The 12036-nt window shown below is 39.3% G+C and overlaps 1 protein-coding gene across 5 annotated transcripts in view; it reads left to right on the forward strand.

Moving 5' to 3' along the window:
• The window catches only part of lrp8 (low density lipoprotein receptor-related protein 8, apolipoprotein e receptor), a 438760-nt gene that overhangs the window by 410668 nt on the left and 16056 nt on the right, over nt 1–12036 (forward strand). The gene's annotated exons all lie outside the window — the stretch shown is intronic.

Below are 12036 nucleotides of genomic sequence, written 5' to 3' on the forward strand. Positions count from 1 at the left end.
AAAAAAATTAAAATTAAATTTTGAAACATAGTTCATCTTCAATTTTGACTCTTTATAATTCAAAATTCAACCGTAAAAAAATGAAAAGAAAAACTAGCTAATTCAAATCTTTTTGAAAAAAATTTAAAAAATAATTTATGGAACATTATTAGTAATTTTTCCTGATTACGATTCATTTTAGAATTTTGATGACATGTTTTAAAACGGTTAAAATCTAATTTGCACTTTGTTATAATATATAACAAATTGGACCAAGCTATATTTCTAACAATGACAAATCATTATTTCTTGTAGATTTTCCAGAACAAAAATTTTTAAAAGAAATTCAAAAGACTTAGAAATAAGATTTAAATTTGATTCTACAGATTTTTCTAGTTTTGCCAGAATAATTTTTTTGAATTTTAATCATAATAAGTTTGAAGAAATGTTTCACAAATATTCTTAGTCGAAAAAACAGAAGCTAAAATGAAGAATTAAATTAAAATGTATTTATTATTCTTTACAGTAAAAAAAAAAAAATACTTGAACATTGATTTAAATTGTCAGGAAAGAAGAAGAAGGAATTTAAAAGGTAAAAAGGTATATGTGTTTAAAAATCCTAAAATCATTTTTAAAGTAGTTTTTTTTTCTCTAAAATTGTCTTTCTGAAAGTTATAAGATGCAAAGTAAAAAAATAAATGAATTTATTTAAAGAAGTGAAGACCAAGTCTTTAAAATATTTTCTTGGATTTTCAAATTCTATTTGAGTTTTGTCTCTCTTAGAATTAAAAAATTCAAGAAAAGCGAGACCAGCTTGTTAGTAAATAAATACAATTTAAAAAATAGAGGCAGCTCACTGGTAAGTGCTGCTAATTGAGCTATTTTTAGAACAGGCCAGCGGGCGACTCATCTGGTCCTTGCGGGCGACCTGGTGCCCGCGGGCACCGCGTTGGTGACCCCTGTGTTAGACTCTCAAAAACTATGAAGAGAGCTTAAAGGCGACCTAATGGCCCTCTCATCTCATGCCCTTCCGCCTGCTCTGATGTCTATAAAATAAATGTCTGTGTTTACACATTTTTTTGTGTTTTTTTACATTTTCACCAAAGCATATCCAATACATGCAGATTAGAATGATCATAGGTCCCCTTTAAAAACAAACGTAGCAGTCAAGCGCTGCTAAAAAGTCTCACAGTATTGATTGCTTAGGTATACACGTCAGCCATTATGAGCGAGGAAAAATAACGTGGTAAATGAGGCAAAAGTGTTTTTGAAGGGAATTAAAGTAAACGATCATTTGCCTTTTAACTTTTTGGTCATGTTTTTTTTTTTTTCGCTCCTAATCTATAAGCGCTCCAGACGAGAGCTGAAGCAGATACAGAGTGGAAAATGGGGCAAGAACAAGTCATGTCTCCATACCTAAGGGCCATGTGTTATAATTTCCAACTCAGTGCGCTCTGTCAAGTCAGCTGTTACACATGTGCTGAGAGAGGCGGCTGGCGTTTTGTAAGGAGATAAAGCCTCAGGATTGCTGCGTGGGGGAGAAGGGGAAAGATAAACTGCAGCTATTACACATGGCACATATGCACTTACAAATCTCAATGTTCCTCTTCGCTGATGCTCGTAATAAAACGCCTGAAAAAAACTACTATTGGCTGAGCTTCCACTTTAAATGTTCCTCTTGAGATAAATGATCTATTGCTGTGTTGGACTATATACATGACTTTGTTTAATTCCATTTTAACAATATAAAATAGTAAGAACATGCAATATGCATTGGATTAACAGACCGAGAGATGTATAGAATAATTTCATTCAAAACACTATTGTTTAATTTGAGCTAATTTTTTTTGTTGAGGTTTATGATGCACACTGGAATACTAGAATATATTGCAATTGTCCAGGAATGTGCGTGCATGCATTTGTCTTCTTGCTTTTCAATCTCATTAAGTTCATTGAATTAAATGGTGTTTACATAACTGTTTAGTTTAGTGTCTTAAATAAGCAATTATATTTCCATATGTCTTGCTTTGGTTTCCTTACAATAGTGGATTTTCAACTGATGACAACAGTTAAGAAACACAGAGGTTTTCTTATCTTTGGGCAGAAGGTTTGAACAGAAAACACGTCTATGAATATGAATATTCTCATTGATCCTGGTCAATGTCTCCTCATGGCATTCAATCGATCACAACTGGACTGTTTAGGTTATCGTGGAACTATTTTCGTCTCTCATACGAGCAAGCTCCATCAGTTTTTGGTTAAAAACTAGACTGAAGAGCTTTATAGTTTGAGGTGATGCCGTTGAATCCAAAGTATTTGTCCTCTAAGGTCATGGTAACCCCTCAATCAGGAGTGGTTTTGCTTTTTTGAGATGTACAACTACAGTCGGGCAGCACGGTGGGCCAGGGGTTAGTGTATGTGCCTCACAATACAAATGTCCTGAGTTGTCCTGGGTTCAATCCCGAGCTCGGGATCTTTATGTGTGAAGTTTCCATTTTCTCCCCGTGACTGCGTGGGTTCCCTCCGGGTACTCCGGCTTCCTCCCACCTCCAAAAACTTGCACCTGGGAATAAGTTGATTGGCAACACTAAATTGGCCCTAGTGTGTGAATGTGAGTGTGAATGTTGTCTGTCTATCTGTGTTGGCCCTGCGATGAGGTGGCGACTCGTCCAGGGTGTGCCCGAATGCAGCTGAGATAGGCTCCAGCGACCCCGAACGGGACAAGTCTAACGAGGGGGATGCCACCTAACGACTATTGTTGATTGGCTTCAAAGGTCTACATTGCAAACTAGTGCAACCACATCCCCTCAGCTAGAGTTGTCTTATCTTTGGATGGGTACCAAATTCAATACCTGTATAGGTACCGAACTGAATTCCGTCAGTACTGCCAGGTAACAATTCATGTCAAATAAAAAACGCATCCTATTTCAATACCGTTGTCGCACATGACATCACGTCCGGTTGTAGACTTAAGCACTTGGCAGAGAAATAGGCATATTTATAGAACACTGCCTCTAGGTAATGTTGCCGTTTTCAACACCAACAAAGCATGCAAAATTAAGGCTCCAGTTTTAAAAATGTGTGAACTCAATGCTAATTAATATTGTATATGCCATATACATTCTATTGATTAGCATTAGCAAGTTTACATGGCAATTTCAACACATTCAAATGTGGTAATGAAAACTACAACTAAGATGCACGTTGCAATCCAAAAGAATAGTCTGTAGTAAGTGTGAGACTTACAGTATAAACACTTTGTATGACTCAACTTTCAACTCACTGTATTGACACACTCAGGACAAACTGAAATGGATGAGACTCAGAAGTGGAAGAAAACAAGACAACACAGTTGTTTTTTTATCAGCTCAGTGTTAAACAATTGAGCATGTACTACCACGTGAACATGCACAAAAGTACCATAAATTGGTACCAATGAGTCATATCTAGTCTTTGAGCATGAGCTAATGAAGCGTGCTTGGATGAGACTTCTCCTTCCAACTTTTTTTAAGACAACCTCAACAGTCCAGTTACGATCGATCCATGGCCTGTAAATACATTCACCAGGACGAATGAGAATATTCATGAGCGGTAGCTATACCGTCAATTATGTTTCATAATAGTAAGGGACGCCCAGGAGTGACAAAAAAACATTTTTTGCAATTATTTTAATTGTGTGATATCTCTCTGAAGACAACTGAGTGTCATCCAATTGAGAGTGTGGTTCAGTTACTTGAGTAGCATCAGAATGCAGGGCTGCTATTACTGTTGTCACTTCTGTTAATCTTCTCATGAGACTTCATTAGAGCCGTCATTTCAGTCTTTCTAATGGCTAGGCTGCTGTTAATTAGAAAGATTGAAGCAGGATTTGAACCAAAGGTTTATACTACTGTTACTTGCTGGGGTTTAGAGAGAGAGGAAAGGGAATGAACCGCAATACTTTCTGCAGGAGTAGTTGGCTAAAAAGTTCAGAAAACTACCGTAATTTCTGGGCCATAGAGCTCCCTTAATTATAAGCAGCACCCAACATATTTTTTGTACAAATGTTATTTTGTATAAATTTTGGCTGCACTCATATATAAGCCGCAGATAAATATAGATTTTTAAATTTTATTTTAATCTTCTATTTTTTTCTCCCATTCCCCCCCTTGTTTACCTGTATCTCATCTTTTTTGTAAGGGGCGCTGGAAGCCGGCAGACCCGTCAGTGATCCTGTTCTGTCTCCCTGTAATGTTTGTCTGATCTTGAATGGGATTGTGCTGAAAATTTAAATTTTCCTGAAGGAACTCTCCTGACGGAATAAATAAAGTACTATCTATCTATCTATCTATCTATCTATCTATCCATCTAGATGTACACACTTCCAGGGTTGTGCACATTTTGTCGTTGTTTGTCTCCATGATGAGGGTGAGTCCATAAAGCCCTAAATGGATGACTTAATGACTGTGTGAGTGTATTTGATTTAACAAGAACAATTTCATTGGTCCGCCTTGACCGGTTTCAGCAATTTCATTGGTCTGATGAGATGAGGCTAAATTTATTGGCGGCATATGAAGCTTGTGAACCTGGAAAATGTATAAATTAACTGCATTTTATAAAGCGCAGGATTCAAAGCGTGGGAGAAAAGTAGAGTCTTATAGTCTAACAGAAAAAGTAAAGTGATCTGAGTACAAGGTAATGTTAATTGCAGTAATATTTTTTCTTTATTTGATGATATTATGATGTAAATGTACCGCAATAGGGCAAAGGCTGAAGCTGCACGTGTAAAAGCTTCATATGCAAAACGGCAAATAAAGATGACAGTTGAAAAAGCCTGTGTGGATGCCACATTAAACGCATTAAAGGCCCACTGAAATGAGATGTTCTTATTTAAACGGGGATAGCAGGTCCATTCTATGTGTCATACTTGATCATTTCGTGATATTGCCATATTTTTGCTGAAAGGATTTAGTAGACAACATCGACGATAAAGTTCGCAACTTTTGGTCGCTAACAGAAAAGCCCTGCCTCTACCGGAAGTCGCAGACGATGACGTCACCCGTTGATGGCTCCTCACATATTCACATTGTTTTTAATGGGAGCCTCCAACAAAAAGTGCTATTCGGATCGAGAAAATTACAATTTCCCCATTAATTTGAGCGAGGATGAAAGATTTGTGTTTGAGTATATTGATAGCGACGGACTAGAAAAAAATAATAATAATAAAAAATAAAAATAAAAGTTAAAAAAAAAATGCGATTGCATTGGGACGGATTCAGATGTTTTTAGATACATTTACTAGAATAATTCTGGGAAATCCTTTATCTTTCTATTGTGTTGCTAGTCTTTTAGTGAGTTTAACAGTACCTGATAGTCGGAGGTGTGTGTCCACGGGTGTCTTGAGGCCAGTGTCTCAGGGAAGTCGACGGCAGCTTTATGGATGGCACAAGCTCAGTTGATCTCCGGTATTTTTCCCACCGAAACCTGCTGGTTGACATTCGGTTGGGATCCATGTTCGCTGTGATCCATAGTAAAGTTTCACCTCCAGGAATTTTATACAAGGAATCACTGTGTGTTTGTGTTGCTAAAGGCTAAAGCTTCCCAACTCCGTCTTTCTACTTTGACTCCTCCATTATTAATTGAACAAATTGCAAAAGATTCAGCAACACAGATCTCCAAAATACTGTTTAATTATGCGGTTAAAGCAGACGACGTTTAGCTGTGTGTGTGCGCAGCGCTCATATTTCCTTACAGTCCTTGACGTCACGCGTACACGTCATCATTACACGATGTTTTCAAGAAGAAACTCCCGGGAAATTTAAAATTGCAATTTAGTAAACTAAAAAGGCCGTATTGGCATGTGTTGCAATGCTAATATTTCATCATTGATATATAAACTATCAGACTGCGTGGTGGGTAGTAGTGGGTTTCAGTAGGCCTTTAAGAGGAAGGTGAAGCCGAAGCTGTGATAGCGTGTTCGAAGCAGCCGCAGACCAAGAAGATAGTAGAAAAGGGCCTTACATTCACCTCAAACATCAGATGTTTTGCAGCTCACAATCTCAAAATGTCGTTTCCAGGCTCAAATTAGCAGCCCATAACCCCTTCAAATTCCAACTCAACATGGGGACCAGCCCACAAGTCTCACCCACTTAACTGCTTACGATATTCTACCACACTGCAGCAACAAAAGTGATCGATCACAGGGGCCTCTAAGCACACCTGATGACATTTCTGATCTTGTCACCTACCTAGCTGGCCGTGACCTAATTTAATCAGGTCTAAAGATGTTCAATCGACCAGAAAAATATCTGTCTTTGAAAGCTAGCTTCTGCGATGCAGTTGAAGGGTTGACGCTTAAACCAAGTGATCAGCTTGATCTACTAATCAAGTGGCTTTGTGAAGATGCACTGCAACATGCAAAACGATTTAAAGTAGAACATGCTAACGACCTGACGATGGTGTGGCAGCAGTGATATGGGAGTTACGGTTCTCCCAAGGCTATTAAAGCATCTCTTTTTACGAGACTAAAGAATTTCCCCAAAATCCATAACAAAGAATACCATCAATTACCATCGATTACTTTGTGGACTTCATGAAGAAGATTTTTAGTAACGATCATGCGGAAGTTGCACCTGGACTGGAAGAGGACTAGTAGGGTTGGTACCTACCAAGCTTTAGAATCTATCACCCCAGAAAGCCGGGACAGATCAGGGTTGTGTTCGACTCAAATGCACAACACAACCACTTTGCTTTGAATGATGCGTTGCTCCATGGTCCAGATTTAAACAGTGATTGAGAAGGGAACTAGTTGCCATTATGTTTGACATTCAGCAGATGCTCTACAGCTTCTTGGTCAGAGAAGATCATTGTGACTACCTTAGGTTCTTGTGGTTTCATGACCATAAACCATGGTCCACATGTTCGGCAAGAGTCCTTTGTCAGCTGTGGCAAAGTATGGGTTAAGGAGGACTGCCAAGGAAGGAGAGTTAGGTGCTGAAACTCGACGCTTCTTGGACCGTATTTTCTATGGGGACGAAGGGCTGAAATTATTTCCCAGCACGAAGGACACAATCGACGTGCTGAAATGGACGCAAAACATGTTAGCCCAGTCAAACCTCAGACTCCGCAAAATCCGTTCCAACGTATCAGATGTCATGAAAGCTTTTCCAGGAGAAGACCTCGCTAAAGGCCTACGAGACCTTAAAATTGGTCAGGATTCTCCTCCACTACAACATAGTCTAGGTCTGAGATGGAGATCTACTTACAGAAAATTTAATCTTTAAAGGGGAACATCATCACAATTTCTGAAGGGTTAAAACCAATAAAAATCAGTTCGGAGTGACTTATTTTATTTTTCGAAATTTTTCTCAAAATTTTACCCATCACGCAATATCCCAAAAAACGGCTTCAAAGTGCCTGATTTTCATGATCAGTATATCCACCCGTCCATTATCCTGTGATATCACAGCGTGAAACCACCATAAACAAACATGGCGGATGGCACAGAAAGGTATAGCGATAGTAGCTCGGATTCAGACTCGGATTTCAGCGGCTTAAACGATTCAACAGATAACGCATGTATTGAAACGGATGGTTTGAGTGTGGAGGAAGGTAGCGAAAACGAAATTGAAGAAGAAACTGAAGCTATTGAGCCATATCACGACATACAGCGGCACGGGAGGAAGCGAGGACGAATTTGGCGATCGCCTTCTAACCGACGATTGGTATGTGTTTGTTTGGCATTAAATGTGGGTGGGGGGAAATGCTGGATGCAAATATAGCTACAAATGAGGAATAATGATGCAATATGTACATACAGCTAGCCTAAATAACATGTTAGCATCGATTAGGTTGAAGTCATGCCATGACCAAATATGTCTTATTAGCACACTCTACATAAGTCAATAACATCAACAAAACTCACCTTTGCGCATTCATGCACAACCTTATAAGTTTGGTGGACAAAATGAGACAGAAAAAGAAGTGGCATAAATCACGTCTTAGCCAAGACATCCAGGGGGTTTACCTCGCTCGTCTGCGGGAAGAGACTGCCGTCGTCACTGAATAGCTCGCACTCCTGCAGATTCAATGGTGGTCTATTTTCCAATATTGAAGATTTCATTGACTTTATCGTTGGAAATGCATCTGATTTGAGTGTCGCAGGATATCCACACATTCTTGCCATCTCTGTCGTAGCATAGCTGTCTTCGGTAAAGTGTGCGGAACAAACGAGGGACTTTCGCATCTTTTGACCACTGTTGCAACTTGAATCCGTCTCTGTCCGTGTTGTTACACCCTCCGACAACACACCGACGAGGCATGATGTCTCCAAGATACGGGGAAACAGTTGAAAAAACGGAAAATAACAGAGCTGATTTGACTTAGTGCGTGTAATAAGATTGAGAAAATGGCGGATTGCTTCATGTTGTGACGTCACGGGTGAAAGGTCATCGCTCCGACTGCAGTGAATTGTGAAGGTTGCAAAATCCAATCTTCCTCCATCCTTTTTGGTTTGCCAATCAAGAAGCACAATCTGTAAATTTATTTGTCAAGTTATGAGATTAGGGAATGTTTAATTTTGTCCCTGTTTGATAAACTCATGTATAATGTCAATAGAGCTTATCTTTGTTTGTAAACATGTAACCAAGAGTATTACTTTGCAGTTTTACACGGCTTGAAGAGTGTTTAGCTTGCTGCATAACTCTGTATATGAACGCACGGTGAAGGCAGAAGATGTAGTGAAGTGAATTATGTTTACACAGCTCTTTTGTCTAGAAACTCTCTCTTGACATAGTGAAAGCCATTATCTACATCAGGGGTGCCCACACTTTTTCTGCAGGCGAGCTACTTTTCAATTGACCAACTCGAGGGGATCTACCTCATTTATATATATCATTTATATTTATTTATTTATGAAAGAGACATTTTTGTAAACAAGTTAAATGTGTTTAATGATAATACAAGCATGTGTAAAATATATAGATGTCTTTCTTTCACGAAGACAAGAATATAAGTTGGTGTAGTACCTGATTCTGATGACTTGCATTGATTGGAATCAGACAGTAATGATGATAACGCCCACATTTTCAAATGGAGGAGAAAAAAAGTTGTCCTTTCTGTACAATACCACATGAAAGTGGTTGGTTTTTGGCATCTAATTCATCCAGCTTCCATACACTTTACAAGAAAAACATTGACGGCAAATTCCGTAGCTTGCTTGATTGACATTCACGGCACCCGAGGGTCTTGTGAGATGACGCTGGCTGCTGCCAGTTCGTTATTATGAAAAAATGACAGAGAGGAAGGCGAGAAACACTTTTTATTTCAACAGACTTTCGCGCCGTCCCTTCCGTCAAAACTCTAAAGGCCGACTGCACATTTCCTATCTTCACAATAAAAGCCCTGCTTCATGCTGCCTGCGCTAACAAAATAAGAGTCTCGGAAAGCTGGCGTGCACAAGTGATGTGCACGCCAGCTTTCTGAGGGATCGCTTGTGCACGCCAGTTTTCCGAGACTCTGTATTTAGTTAGCGCTGGCAGCATGAAGCAGGGCTTTTATTGTGAAGATAGGAAATGTGCAGTCGGCCTTTAGAGTTTTGACGGAAGGTACGGCGCGAGAGTCTGTTGAAATAAAAAGTGTTTCTCGCCTTCCTCTCGGTCATATTTTAATAATAATGATCTTGCAGCAGCCAGCGTCATCTCACAAGACCCTCCGGTACTGTGAATGTCATTTAAGTGACGTCTTGGTGAAGATTGATGATTACTAATTTTTAGGTCTATTTTCTTTAAAAGCCTGGCTGGAGATCGACTGACACACCGTCCGCGGTCGACTGGTAGCTCGCGATCTACGTAATGGGCACCCCTGATCTACATCTTTAGGCTACATTTAAATCAGTGCGGGTGGCACTGGGAGCAGGTGGCAGTGTCTTGCCCAAGGTCACAATGGCAGTGACAAGGATGGCGGAATCGAGGATCGAACGTGGAACCCTCAAGTCTACCAACTGAGCCACGAATGTTATTTTAAGGGACATTGATCAAAACAATCCGAATTCAGGGTGTACCGATCCAATTTTGTTATTAAATATTGGTCAGATATCAGCAAAAAACAAGTATCAGATGATATCGGCTTGCATCCAAAGTGTTCAATATAATCTCCGATTCTAACAATTCTGCAGCGCATTTACTTGTGTAAAGCTAGAGAGCTAGTTAACATCTATATGTGAAAGTTGGTCTTTTCTTGTACTTAGTGAAGTTATTTACAAAAGGTAAGATAGGCTCCAGCGCCCCCCGCGACCCTGAAGGGAATAAGCGGTAGGAAATGGATGGATGGATGGAAAAATGTTAGGCTGTCGGCTACAGGAGCTAGCAGCTACACAACAGTCGTACAAAAAATGTGTCATTAATTGAAAAATATTGCAGTCTAAAACAGTGGTTCTCAAATGGGGGTACGCGTACCCCTGGGGGTACTTGAAGGTATGCCAAGGGGTACGTGAGGTTTTTTAAAAATAGCAGCAATTAAAAAATCCTTTATAAATATATTTATTGAATAATACTTCAACAAAATGTGAATGTAAGTTCATAAACTGTGAAAAAGAAATACAACAATCCAATATTCAGTGTTGACAGCTAGATTTTTTGTGGACATGTTCCATAAATATTGATGTTAAAGATTTATTTTTTTGTGAAGAAATGTTTAGAACTAAGTTCATGAATCCAAATGGATCTCTATTACAATCCCCAAAGTGGGCACTTTAAGTTGATGATTGTGTAGAAATCTTTATTTATAAATGAATCACTTTAATCCGTTTATTTTTCAAACAAGTTTTTTTTAGTTATTTTTATATCTTTTTTTCTAAATAGTTCAAGAGAGACCACTACAAATACAATATTTTGCACTGTTATACAATTTAATAAATCAGAAACTGATGACATAGTGCTGTATTCTACTTCTTCATCTCTTTTTTTCAACCAAAAATGCTTTGCTCTGATTAGGGGGTACTTGAATTAAACAAATGTTCACAGGGGGTACATCACTGAAAAAAGTTTGAGAACCACTGGTCTAAAACATCTCACGTCAATACAAACAAGTATCAAATAATTATAGTTACATATTACTTACAAATACAAGGCGGAGAAGTTTATTAGAAAGTAAACAGTAACAGTCATTCAACTTCTTGTAGTGACCCTAAATTAATGATCACTATGTGTTGCCAAACACAAATCAACACTCTACTTCAGAAGCAAAAATCTGTCATAAGATTAGCATTTTTCATACCTACCATTGTTCTCGAACTGAATAAACTCCATCCATCCATCCATTGTCTACTGCTTGTCCCTTTTGGGGTCGCGGGGGTTGCTGGAGCCTATATCAACTGCATTCGGGCAGAAGGCGGTGTACACCCTGGACAAGTCGCTACCTCATTGCAGGGCCAGCACAGATAGACAGACAACATTCACTTACTAGGGCAATGGTTCTTAACCTTGTTGGAAATACCGAACCCCACCAGTTTCATATGCGCATTCGCCGAACCCTTCTTTCGTGAAAAATAGAATGTGTTTTTTTTTTCAAATTCAAGACAGTTATGTTTATTTTAGTGGTGCACAAAATGAACCGTGCATCAACATCACCTTGTTCAAAGAACAAAACCAACACAGTGGATGAACTCACAACAAATTACACACCTGCAAATCAGTCTGACTTCTACTGTTGCCGTATCCATGAAGCCAATAGGGAGAAGTTTTTATTTACACGATGAGTCGGGTGTGTCTTGACCTCCGCGGCAGAGGCTCTGTCGAACCCCTGAGGCTGACTCACTGAACCCCTAGGGTTCAATCAAACCCAAGGTAAAAACCACTGCACTAGGGCCAATTTGGTGTTGCCAATCAACCTATCCCCAGGTGCATGTCTTTGGAGGTGGGAGGAAGCCGGAGTACCTGGAGAGAAACCACACAGTCACGGGGAGAACATGCAAACTCCACACAGAAAGATCCCGAGCTCGGGATTGAACTCAGGACCTTCGTATCGTGAGGCACATGCACTAACCGCTGTCCCACCGTGTTGCCTCTGAATAAACTCATT

This window comes from Nerophis ophidion, linkage group LG22, assembly GCF_033978795.1.
Source record: "Nerophis ophidion isolate RoL-2023_Sa linkage group LG22, RoL_Noph_v1.0, whole genome shotgun sequence".
NCBI lineage: Eukaryota > Metazoa > Chordata > Actinopteri > Syngnathiformes > Syngnathidae > Nerophis > Nerophis ophidion.